The sequence below is a fragment of the Brachyhypopomus gauderio genome, chromosome 6 (genome assembly GCF_052324685.1).
Source record: "Brachyhypopomus gauderio isolate BG-103 chromosome 6, BGAUD_0.2, whole genome shotgun sequence".
Lineage (NCBI taxonomy): Eukaryota > Metazoa > Chordata > Actinopteri > Gymnotiformes > Hypopomidae > Brachyhypopomus > Brachyhypopomus gauderio.
This window is the reverse complement of record NC_135216.1, coordinates 12,167,329-12,180,459: the sequence shown is the minus strand read 5'-3', so window position 1 is coordinate 12,180,459 and position 13,131 is coordinate 12,167,329.

Genomic DNA, 13,131 nt, shown 5'->3' with positions numbered 1-13,131 from the left:
TACTTTGAATAAATTTGCCCTCTGTACTCCTCATTTGATACTTAATTCCTGTTTATTTGATGGAACTAAAACAAAGACCAGTGGCATACAACAATGAGGTCATGAGTTTGAGGCTTTCCATCAAAGTCTTGTCATGTCTGGAGATGAGGTACAATCACTATGAGTATTACATGAGTAGATGGTGTCAAGTGCAGTACTATCTTCCGCATCCAGCAGATGTAAATTGTCCTTTTGTAAATGCTGTGGGCATCTACGTCACAATTGCAGGGAGTGGATGCAGGGACCACTTACAACAATACGCAGTTAAAGGCTCCATAGGCTTCCTGGGTTCCTCTGATTGGCCTTGAGTTAGATGCTTCTGGCTCAGTGGGTTGGAGCAGAGAAATTGCATCCTCTACAAAAGATTACATTCACTTACAGGTGACAAACATGATTGCATTCAGTTACAGGTGACAAACATGATTGCATTCACTTAAAGGTGACATTTGCTGATCTGTGAGAAAACCCTGAAAACCTTAATTAAGGCTCTAGATAACATTGCAGTTGAAGTATAAATTTACCCTTACTGGTGATATATGCAAGCATATTTTACAAATTGTCAACTGATCTTGGCAGTATATGCCAAAGGTCACTCATCTTTGAAGGCTTTCTGAGTACACTGGTAGGGTGTCCTTATCTCCTGTGTCACCCACCTACTGTATGAAAACGAGCATATGGTGTCTACAGCTACACAAACTTGCTAGAGATGCTCCACGTATTAAAGTAGGCGGCTGTACATTATGTGTACAGTTGTGCTTATCAATTTGGATGATGTTTGTATATTTCCTTTTAACCTGCTGCCAAAATGACTTTTGGTTGTTTGGATTGCTCCAGTAAATACAGAATTATTAGTAGGCTTAGTTTTATGTAACACTTTGCTTAGCGACAGTTGTACCTCCTAATGCGGAATGATAATGTGTTCAGGAATATATAATAAGACTGCACAATTAACATTCTTGCTGATAACACACGGGAAGCTTCCGTCTCTACCCAGTCTGCTCTCTATTTTGCTAAGTTTCCTCCCTTTGCAGTAAAGGCAGTACTACTACTACTTTTCGGCAGGAACACATCTGAAGTCCCCGCAGCCCTGGAGGATTAAGGCTCGTCCTCCTGACCTACAGTAAGAGGCTCTGCTTAGCTCCATTATGCTGCACATTCAGGCAATTGAACACATTGCAGCAGCTCCTTCTGTCCTGTACCGCCCACTTAACTGGATTGTGAAAACCTGACTTACCTTCACTTCAAGGATTACACTGAAATCCAGCTTTGTGATATCAGTTAAGCCTGATTGGGAATGTTGGGATTTCTGAAGCTGAGTTTCTTGAGAAAATACCCTACCGAATATGTTAAATCTGCTTTGTAGTATGTCCTCTGTTCATTTAGACTTTGCATGCGTTTCGACCCATTCTTCAACCCAGTCTGCCAGTACCAACAATAATTCCTTGAGAGATGGTAATAAGCAGAGGACTGTGAATGTATGGGACAAGACGAAGGCCCCTATTTTTATGACAAAAAGCGAAATGTCAAGAGATACTACTATATTTTGTATGAGGCCACATGTTTTTTTCCATGCAGGAGCATTCAGCATCATTATGTACAAACACTATGGAGGATGTGGCATACATAAACAGAAAGGTGTGGTAATCAGCCTGTCACGTTGAGGACCCCGGCCCCTCCCTTTTGGGCGTGTGTTTACGTTGTCCACGTGCATCGTCTGCGTCTGTGGATCTACGTGGTTATGGTTATGGTCAGCCCCGTCGACAGGGGGGGACAACCGGGTCTGTTGTCCCGGGCCCCAGGGCCAGGGGGGCCCATCAAAGAGCCCAGCAATTTATTTTTTATTTAAAGTCTATAATTTTTAAATAATCTTGAAATCTTTCATTAATATAAAATTCTGTACTCAAAATAAACTCAATGGCTAAAATATATATGTTTTTTAACCTATCTGCATTATTCCATTAAGTGCATACACCCCCGCATCCCACTGGAAAATGGTTTGATCCAGCACCGACCGTAACCGGCTGGTACCCCCACAACCGCGGGAAATACAGTGGTGGATAGTTAAAGTAAATACAGAAATCTGGAGCGCAGAAAAGAAAGGAAAACATTTACCTGACGAATTTTAATGTTGCATTGTGTTCCAGGTTTGAAAAGTGCTGGAATTTAGGCTAAAGTACTTGAAAATGCTTGAAAGTAACTACTTCGTTTCACAACAAATAGCTGTCTGACTGAACAGTTCTCGTGAAGACGTTAAGATTGGGCGTTTTGAAAATAACCATTAAATATTGTGATAAAAAGCGAATTATTTCGAGTATATGTATAAATATTTAACTTAATTAAGTTTAATGTGCTGGAAAATATTGAAATGGACCTTTAAAGTGAAGTACAAGTGCTTTAATTCCACATTATAAAGGTGTATGAACCCTGCAAACATGACTTAGTTCATTGCGCTGAAGCGCGTCGCGCGCGAAGTTACAAAAGTCAAGAGGTGCACGACCTCGCGAATGGACAGCGCGCGAGGCCTTCGCACACGGTCGGTGCCACTGCGATTACGTCATTTTCGCGCGAACCCTCGCGCCGCTCGCGACGCGTCAAGTATATAAACAGTCAGCTGTCAGAAACAGCTTTGATGTGTGGCTATATTATATACTATATGACCTAACAGAAGGATTGTCAAATGACGAAATTCAAATGACGTGCGCCGGGGGGGGGGCACACATTAAACTTTCTTGTCCCGGGCCCTAGCAAGACTGTCAACGGGCCTGGTTATGGTTATGTCTTGTGATAATCCGTCTCACCTGTGACTCGTCTCGTAATCACGTGGGGCTAATGTGGTCTGTCTATATAATGTGCGCTCGCGCAGTTTCCTGTGCTCGTCGTTGTCTAAAGTCTACACGTTGTGTTATTTGTTTTACGTGTGCTATTGCGCAATACCTGTAAAAATAAACGTGACGTCAGTTGCAAAAGAGGGATTCCGTGTCTCATCCTTTGCCCTGCCCGCGCGTCACAGAACGACGAGCCATCCGAGACACCAGAAATGCCAGGCTACAAGACCCGGCCAAAGAAAGGCAAGAAGCCCAGCAAACGGCATCACCGTGCTTCGTCCTCCCCCCCGCGCCGCAACTCCATGCCGACTCTGGCGCAGCTGAAGCGGGACCCAGAGTGCACCTATCTGCTGTGCACGGCTCGGGAGACCGCTATTTCTGAGTTGGCGGAGGAATACCGCCGGACAGCGGAGCCCCTCCGCCAGGGCGCGGTGCAAATTTGGAGGGAGCGACACTCCTTCCCGTGCCCTCTCGCCTCTGAGGGTGGGCTCGTGCGTTATCGGTGTCACCGAGTCCACCCCAGAGAGCGAGTTCGGCGAGGAGGACTCTGAGGAGGAGGAGCAGGACGCCTACCCTCCCTCACTATGCGACGACTATGGTGGAGAGGAGGAAGAAGAGTACCCTCTGTCGGTATGCGACGCCTCCACCATGGACTACGGTGGGGAAGAGGAGGAGGACTACGGTGAGGAGGAGGAATCGGAGGAAGATGATTACCTCCCTCCGCCCGTGTGCTCCTCTCCCTCCGTCCGTAGAAAACGGCGTGGAGGAGGAGGAGGAAAACGGGGATTACCCTCCGTCCGAGTGCTCCTACACCTCGGAGGAAGAAGAGAGCCCTCCCCCCTCGGAGTTGTCTGCGGAGACCGTGAAAGGGAGGTGGACTCCATCTTCCGATCGCTCTGGCGACAGTAGAATGGACTACTCCTGGGGTGGCAGCCCGGAGCAGTCCATGGAGTGGAGCCGGAGAGAAGAGGAGGAGGAGAAGGAGACCGAAGGGGATTACCCACACGGCCCGCGCGGGGCGCCAATCAGCCGCGTTGCACCAGGCGGCACGTCCGCCAGTCGCGCTGCACCAGGCACGTCCGCCAGCCGCGCTGCACCCAGCGGAAGGTTCGCGGCGAAAGCTGGAGGAGGACCGTCCCCCGCAGCACCTGCAGCTCCCGGTCTCTCTCCCCTCCTAGCTCTCCTCCTGGCGCGTAGCCTGGCGCCTGTTACATGTTTGTCTGTCCCAGTGTTTGTGAGTCTTCCTGTGTGTGTACCAAACCCCTTTTTCCCTTTTGTGCCTCTATATGTGATTGTTCCTGTTTGTGTGTTTGTACAGGTCCCGTTACATGTGTCTAACGTCTTCTCCCCGGTCTTCCCAGGGAGGGTGTTCTAGGCGGTTCATGGCGGACGCTTCACTGAGGGCGATCACCTCCCAGACGCAGGACTGAGCGCGTCGGATCCGCCCATCGACGTGGGTTCGGGGCACTCGGTCCTGTTGGCACCCCGGGACGGGTAGTGCCCTTGGAGGGGGCGTCTGTCACGTTGAGGACCCCGGCCCCTCCCTTTTGGGCGTGTGTTTACGTTGTCCACGTGCATCGTCTGCGTCTGTGGATCTACGTGGTTATGGTTATGGTTATGTCTTGTGATAATCCGTCTCACCTGTGACTCGTCTCGTAATCACGTGGGGCTAATGTGGTTTGTCTATTTAATGTGCGCTCGCGCAGTTTCCTGTGCTCGTCGTTGTCTAAAGTGTACACGTTGTGTTATTTGTTCTACGTGTGCTATTGCGCAATACCTGTAAAAATAAACGTGACGTCAATTGCAAAAGTGGGATTCCGTATCTCATTCTTCGCCCTGCCCGCGCGTCACACAGCCATCTTAAAGTCGTCTGTATTCTATTCAAGTATTCTAACCTATGAAAGTATTCAATTCAATAAAAGCATTCTATTCAATTAAAGGATTCTCTGAATTGCTCTGTTACTGTAAACCACAGAGGAATTGTACATTCACTAGGAATTGTATTGTGTTTTTTTTTTGTTTTTTTTGTGTTTGCACAGCTATGCAAATGCTACGGAGTACTACATTTAGGTATAATGAGGTTTATACATTTTATTTAAGTACCATTATTATTATTATTTTTTCAAATATATGTCTATACATAAACACATTCACAAATATATAATCCAAACATCCTAGCTACCATATTTTTGGACAATAGGTAAATGTGAAACTAGTTATAACCAGTATTTTTTATAAAATGAAAACCTCCAAATTGTTGAGTTGTTCATTGTAAAGATGAAATCTTTATCACTAGAGTATCACTATTCCATATATCCATCTTTAGTCATATGTATATTTTTGAAGATGTAATTCTATGGCTTCCTGTGATTATTGCAAATGCATTTGGGTTGTGCATTGTGCTATAATGAACATATGAGAGGTAGATGTCACTAATAGACATTGTCATACATTAGCTTGCTCTTGCATTGCACAAGTTTAGTACCTGGACCTGTGTTTCTTTGTGCAAGGCCTCCCACTGTAGCAGGAAACATGAAACGAGCAAAAAGCACTCTGCACTGATATGGGGAAAAAAACGATGCTGTAGTGCAAAGTGTAACCCTTAGCAACAGGTCGCAGAGAATCAGAGTGGGAAGCAGACTAGGGAGAGGGTGAGACGACCTCAGATAAACGCTCACCACATCACCGTTGAAGTGGTGCGACTGATATGAGGTTGCTGCAAACCATTCAGTATATGTAGGTGGACCATAGCGTAGTTTTAGACTTCTACAGGTTCGGATTAATATGTTTGGAGAAGGTACGCAATCCCTTTGCCTCTTGTGCCATCCTGTGCTAAATTAGGACACCTCCAGAAATCTGTGGATATTTACAAACAGTAAGAATCTTGGTTTTGTGCAAGGCGCTATTCTAAAATAGATAGATAGATAGATAGATAGATAGATAGATAGATAGATAGATAGATAGATAGATAGATAGATAGACATCTTCACAGATCACAAATACACACACAATCAAGTACAATAAAAATCCAATTTGTGAAGGTTGTGAAGGTTAGAATGTTATCTATTATGAGTTTTAAATTGTAGTTGCCGAAGGGACAAAGTATTTTTTTATACACATTCTTCCGAGCCAATAGGACTTTATATCTCTTTCCTGATGGGAGTAACTCTCTGTGTGTGTGTGTGTGTGTGTGTGTGTGTGTGTGTGTGTGTGTGTGTGTGTGTGTGTGTGTGTGTGTGTGTGTGTGTGTGTGTGTGTGTGTAGTAGATGAGAGGGGTCGGTAGTGGTCGGGGTGGCCTTCCTGAGCACTGTTCGCTCATACAGTGCTAGTTGTGTGGGAAGCCTTTGAAACAGTTGCCTTTGAAACATTAAATAATGCTTAAGGTCATATTTGAACACTATAGTTATTCACAAGTTAAATGCTCTAAAATTAAGTGAGCTTTTTTTTTTTGTAACAAAATACATTGCGTGCTCCAATCCTTAATTTAGACATCAACCAGAGCAGAATCTACTGTTTAACTCAACAGGTATAAACTGGTGCATGGGCAAAATTATCCAATTGTAATATGGAATAATGTAGCATGGGATTACGGTCATCTGCTGACAGAGTCATAGTCTAAAGATCTGGGTTATTAGCCATCATGGGATGATTTATGATCATAAGTGGTGATCACTTACACTTGAGTATGGGGAGAAAAGTCAGTATGACCTCAATCTATGAAACTGTGATACCTAGCTAGATGTTCTGGATGGCTCTTTAGCAAAGAGGCAGCAAATAATGTCATCTAGGACTGTTCACAGAAGCCACTGTGGAAAATATTTGATTATTTTGGCAATGTTCTTATTGTCATCTCATGTGCTTTAACCACAAGATGTTTTTTTGCTTTAACCAATGGTGGGCTTGAGACTTTAATTATTTTATTTTTAAATCATATATTGATTCTTCATGGTAGTTAATCCTTTCAGGGCAATTGGAAAACAGTATTTAAGGCATTTTGGAAGAAAATTAACTGTGGACCTCTGAGGTAAGTGCATAGCTGTAGGACATCTTTGTCATGGCTTTATTATTAAACCACAAAGTATTTTTTAGCTACTGTATATTCCTTATTTTGGGGACAGAGGTACAAGGAAGACAGTGATATATTAAAAACACTCCCAGTATAACCGAGTTTACACAGAAAATATATATTCTAATTTTCATAGCAGCCAACTTTTCCATCTTTATCCCCTGGTTACATAAATGAAGAACCATAATCACAGCTAATGCATTATCATTTGACATGCCTCTGACAGAGTAATAAAACATGTCTGCAGGCTGTTGACATCAGCATAAAATCCAGCTATTCAGTCTCTGCATGTGTCTTGTTGCCACAAATGTTAAATATATAGTAAGTAAACGTTCAAGGCCTCAAAGCCTGAATGTATGGTTTCATGACATCAAGAACAGCATGCTTTGCCTTTACTTAATTATGAATCATCACGATTTAAAACCTTACAGCAGTGAAAGTGTAATATTAGAATACCAACAAGCTGCAAGACTGGTTTGTAATAATACATATGTGGTTGAAAGCCTCGCAAAAAGTCAAGTATGTTTTTAACTTCTTACAAATTATATCCGAAGGTCAGAATGTAGAATAAACAACATAACTTTAGTTTTATTAGGATACCAGAACATATATACATTATAGATATACAGTACATAGATACATTATAGATATTCAATACATAGATATATGGATTAAATAATTGAATGTGACAGAATGAAAAATGAAGGGATCACACCAAGTCTCAGGGGAAAAGGAGGGTTTAATGATAACGTGCACCATCACAGACCCGTGACACGATACAAATTACAGATACAATAACCAGCAGTCAACTGGTACAAAGACAAGACATATATAGATGGACATAAATAGATGGACATATATAGATGGCCACCCACCTGAGGGGTGAACACAATGCAACAATAACAGGACAATTGTCACTGTGGACGGCAGCGATAATGATTATTTAATGTAATTAAAAATTATTTTTAAAAAGATGATTCCATACTTCTATCTAGGAGGTAATAACTCAGTTTCACATCACTCGCCTCTCTGTGCTGCACATCCTCCAATTGTCATGAATGCAGTTACATTTTGTCATTGTACATTCAATGGTTCTCACAAATGTCCTTGGAGCGTGGTGTCCTAGCGCAGGGCTTTTGCTGTACAACAGGCTGTAAGAGGCTTTTCAATTTTGAAAAGGCCTTATGGTTTGATTGGCTTTAATGTAAGTGCTTTTGTGCTACAGCCATTTTAGAGTTTTAGAGTAGTACAAGAATGTAAACAACAAAGCAATCCCTGCATTTTAAATAATCAGTTATCATTTTGGATCTACAATTGGACTGCACACGTTCAGGATGGGTGGGCTGGGTGGCACACTTGGGCATCAGACGTGTTTAGATGTGGAGTTCTGTGGGTGTGTTCTCTCAGGTGATCTACAGTGGGCTAGGGCCCTGTTCAGGGTTGGCTCCTGCCTTGGGCCCAGTGCTCAACCAGGCACTTGTTCCAAGACTTCCTCTGTGGGACTAAGCATGTTAGAAAATGAACTAGTTATTGTTTTCTCAGGACAAAGAAGATCTCTAGAATGAATTAAAACAAATTTACCTCTGCAATATTTCTGAGTAGAGGCTCATTTTAAGCTTGCAATTCAAAACTCTTGTGACTCAGTGTTTCTTTAAGGTTCAGAAACCTGGCTCTTTGGATGAAAACCACTGAATCGTTTCATAGAAAAAAAAAAAACAATAAACAGAAGATTGATGACAACAGCTGTTACAATTAGCTGATAAAATCCGAGCAGAGTAACAACTTTATGATCTTTCATTAGACAACATAATGGCCAGCCTCTTTTAATATAGAAAGCTATCAGTTCTAGTTAAAATGGCAAGATGAATTAGGAAGAAAACGTATGATTTATGAGCTTGACATTATTGATTATGATTTTCGACACATAAACAAATGACTGCATTACTAGTCATCACTGTGCACCGGTTAAACATGATTTCTGTTGTTCTTGTGACTCTAGGCTTACGCCACATTCCCTATGATGGAATAATGCCCACTTACTGCAGTTAGAGGAACCTGCGCCTTCCCTGTTGTCATCAGTCTGTCTGAAAGATTTCTCTCTGCCTGGTGTCAGTTAGTGAAAAGACACACACATTTGAGAAATTGCTTGTTTGTGTCTTAGAGGACATTAGAGCATGTTGATTCACAGGGGACACGATGCAGCTCACCGTATAGAGCAATACTGCTCATTTTAAGCAGTCATAACCATGATTTTGCTTTTAAATTTGTATACTGCTCAAATCCCCAAAGGCATATGATTATATGCCAAAATGCCAAAAGTATGTACGTTAACAATCTCTTCCCACCTCTTCATGGTAATTTCACTTTTGCATTGGTGGCTTGGTCCACAGTTTGGCCTTTTTGTGATTTGTAAATCTGTGTAGTTGGCTCATCTTTGCAGATATGGAACAGGATACAGACACGCTGCAGATACAGTGAAGGATTGCTCCATCTTGAGCCTTTGTTATTTCACCTCCACACCCACCTCTGCCTGTGTTTGCCATTGGTGTGTTTTCTTTTTCTTTATTTTGGTGCACAGAAGCCCGTGGACCTATGCAGGAGCCAGGGTCATCCACCGGGTGGTGAGGTCCCTTCACAGGTCCAGTACTGCAGTGTCCTCTGGAGTGTGTGCTGTATAGAATTAGGGTATCAGGACCCTTCCCCTTTAAGTAGTCACTTCTGCCACAGTAAGCCCCAGCCCTGTTTTATATTCCTGTTGGTTTTATTAGCAGCCTAATGGATTTATGGGGCTTGGCAATGTTTCATGTGCATCTAATTTGTGTTAACATTGTCTGTGTGTTAGCTCCTACTATAGTGTATATAGTATGTATACTGTATATATATATATTGTATATATATATATACACACACACACACACACACATCTTTTATGTGTTCCTGAACCGGTGAGCCCTATTTAAAAGTATTAAACATCTTAATTTCCTTAGGGTGAAATTCCCCTAGGTGCTGTAGTCATATGATAATCTTTCACTTCTTCCAAACTAAGTTCAGGCTAACCTCCAATGCTCAGTAGAGCAAAGAACAGTAAATAAAACAGAGTTGGAGTTAGAGGTCCAGGAGTGGTCCGAATGTCTAAAGGGACCTAACAGAAACCTCTTAATGATCTCCCATCAAACTATATGTTGGCATCTCTGGAGCCAGACACCCCAGTCTCTCTAGTCAGTGCACCTTTCATTACTCTAATACAGGGCAGGTGGGACGAACTACAACCAGCCGCTTTATTGCTAGAGAGAAAAATGCATACTGATTAGGGGTCAAAATGCAGATTATAGAGTACATGAGATCATTATGCACAAGCATATGTCAGAGTCTTTTTACAGCATGTGTGTACATACCTGAAATTTATAGTAGGTGGGAAAGAAAAAACTCCTAACATATACTATTGAATCAATGTTAGATTTGAAAGCTCTCATCCCTGTAGGTCCCTTTAGGTTTTAAAGGCAGTTGCTGGGGTTTTGTGGAAAAATGTGCTATAAACATATATGTTAGATTGCTTTCATTCAGTCGATGCTGTTTTTATATCAACGGACTTGCCATTGTGACATCCATAAAAGCTTTGAAACCGTGTCAGCACACACGTGTTGGCAGGTTAAAGCACAGAGGGATAGCAGTGTGTGTCTTAAAATGTTGAGGGGGAGGGCTAATTTCCTGATAGTTTTCCCTTCCGCATGCAGCAAAAGCTGAAATACAGCTGGATCCAATAAGTTCTGCAACCATAAAATGCTTTGTATTACTTAACTACACAGAACTGGCAGCGTGAGCCTCAAACACACAATTGGTGTAAGAACACTGGAAGCAGCTTTTTAAACCTAAAACTTGACATAGAAATTCAGGTCCACTGCAGGGTTTCATGTTTGGTTGCCTAATATGACATAAAGTCTTAAGTTTAGCTAGCGACCCTCTCAGTGGCTGTGCTTATGGTTAGAGAAATTATTTGCACAGGAGTTAATGGAATGAGTGGAGACAGCTGCAGTTTGTGCAACAATGGTTGGAGTTGGGTAATCCAACAATGCTGATGAAAAAAGGTTCAAATTTTGAGTTAATACTGAAACAACTCGAAGATCTACTTTTAATAAGGTATTAAAAGTATTTCCGTATTTCTGTAATTCCTAACCCTAACCCTTTGAAATGATTAAAAGTTTATTGCAAGCAGCTTGCAACTAATGAGGATCATTATGGGTTTAAAATGAAGCAACATGGGTTGGTTTGTACATTGAAGCAATTTGAACAGTTACTGGCCATAAACAGGATAAAAACCAAATATGGACACCATTCATCCTGGAGAGAGAGAGAGAGAGAGAGAGAGAGAGAGAGAGAGAGAGAGAGAGAGAGAGAGAGAGAGAGAGAGAGAGAGAGAGAGAGAGTGAGAGAGAGAGAGAGATGGTTTTATATTTACCAGGCTTACTTGAGCTGTAGAATGAGAGAGCAAATGTGCTTTTGTGAACATTATGACTGTTGGCCAGAATACTGGCTAGAAACTAATATAATTTATTAGTTTTTTGTTATTGCTAAATTTGTTTAGTTGAAGAATTAATGTACTCATTTATGCACATTTTTATGCACACCCCAAACTGCACACATTTCTATTCTCTGTGAAGAAATCAAACAAACAAACAAACAAACACATCAACATTTAGAGCACTTAACCAAAGGCAGGGATCTGTGGTAAAATGTGTTAGTGGAATTTTGCTTTGTAATTTCCCTTTCAGGCATTAGCATGTCATTGTCAAAAAGAAGCTTCAGCTCCACTCATGACTTACCAGAACTCTCAACATAAGAAGGAGGACTGGAGAGAGAGAAATAGATGAGTAGATCAGACCAAGACTTCATAGAGGTGAGATGTGCAACATTGTCACGAAGAAGTTACTGGAATCATCGTGACATTTTTTCCGCAAACAGACATGGCCATGGTCTTTTATGGCCTTATGCTGATTCACCGGAACATTCATATATTCAGAATATGTAAAAGCAGTTCATTTGAATAAATTTCTACAGAGTGGCAGAGTCCAGCAGAGCAGCACTGACTCCGGCGTAGTACACCTTAGTTGTTCTGGCTGATCTGACACATACAGACACACTCCACATACATCACGTTCTCAGCGGCCACGTCAGTGTAGATTGAATGTACATCACTGTTGAAGTCATGTACAGCACACTAGGTAGCTAGCTAACAGATTTAACCCACAGAGAGGCAGCAGTAATCTAAACCAGGAGTCGGGAGTGGAGCACAATTCTCTCTTGCTACACTTCCAGAGGATGTTGGCTTTCAGTTTCAGGGCGGAGTGACATTGCAGGGCAGTCGAGGGCTTTTACTTTTCTTACATGCTGAAGAGCAAAGGTATCCCTGTTCTTCTGCATGACTGAGCCACTTTGACAGGACCACGGTGGTAGTCGGGATTCGTCTACAGGACAGACTGGCTCATGACACTGAGGCAGGAGACCAGTTGGACCGATTCAGGGTCTCTGGGTATTAGCCAAACACACTCCCTTGGAGCAGTGGCTAAAGTTCCTAAATGTTTTCACTGCTTTCTACGTATCAGTCACACTCCTTGAAAGGAAAGAGAAAAGCATGTGTGTGTCTGTGACTAAATGAATAGGTCCGGTTTTGAAACCAGGATATAGATTGTCTTATTAAACTAGTCATGAAATTAACAGGTTGTTTCAGCTCATCCTGAAAAGGCTAACCTATATGGTAGCAGACATCTAAATGTTCATGGTGAGTAGATGTGACGGAGCCTTCTGTTGTTAAACTTAATAATCAAATAAACAAATCATGCACTCTGTAAATGATGGTGCAGGAGCTTTCAGCTACCTGGCTATGTGACATGGCGTTAGTGCAGGAGACATGCTTTATAAGACATGTAAAACCAGACCACTCACCATTACCCTTTGTGATTTTGAAAGGAAGAGCAGGGAATTTGATGTTTCAGTCTCTGTGTGTATTTCTTAGTTTCAAAGAAAGAGGCTATCTGTTAAATATTGCACTATTGTACCGTTGGGGTTTGGCATGATTCGGCAGTGTTCTTGGCTGGATACTTGCCTTAGGGTAGAGATATCACCCTACCTTCTCATAAACTGAACAGAAAGTTAAATTCCAGGTTCACTACCTAAACATATATAACAATTGTTGCATTGTATCA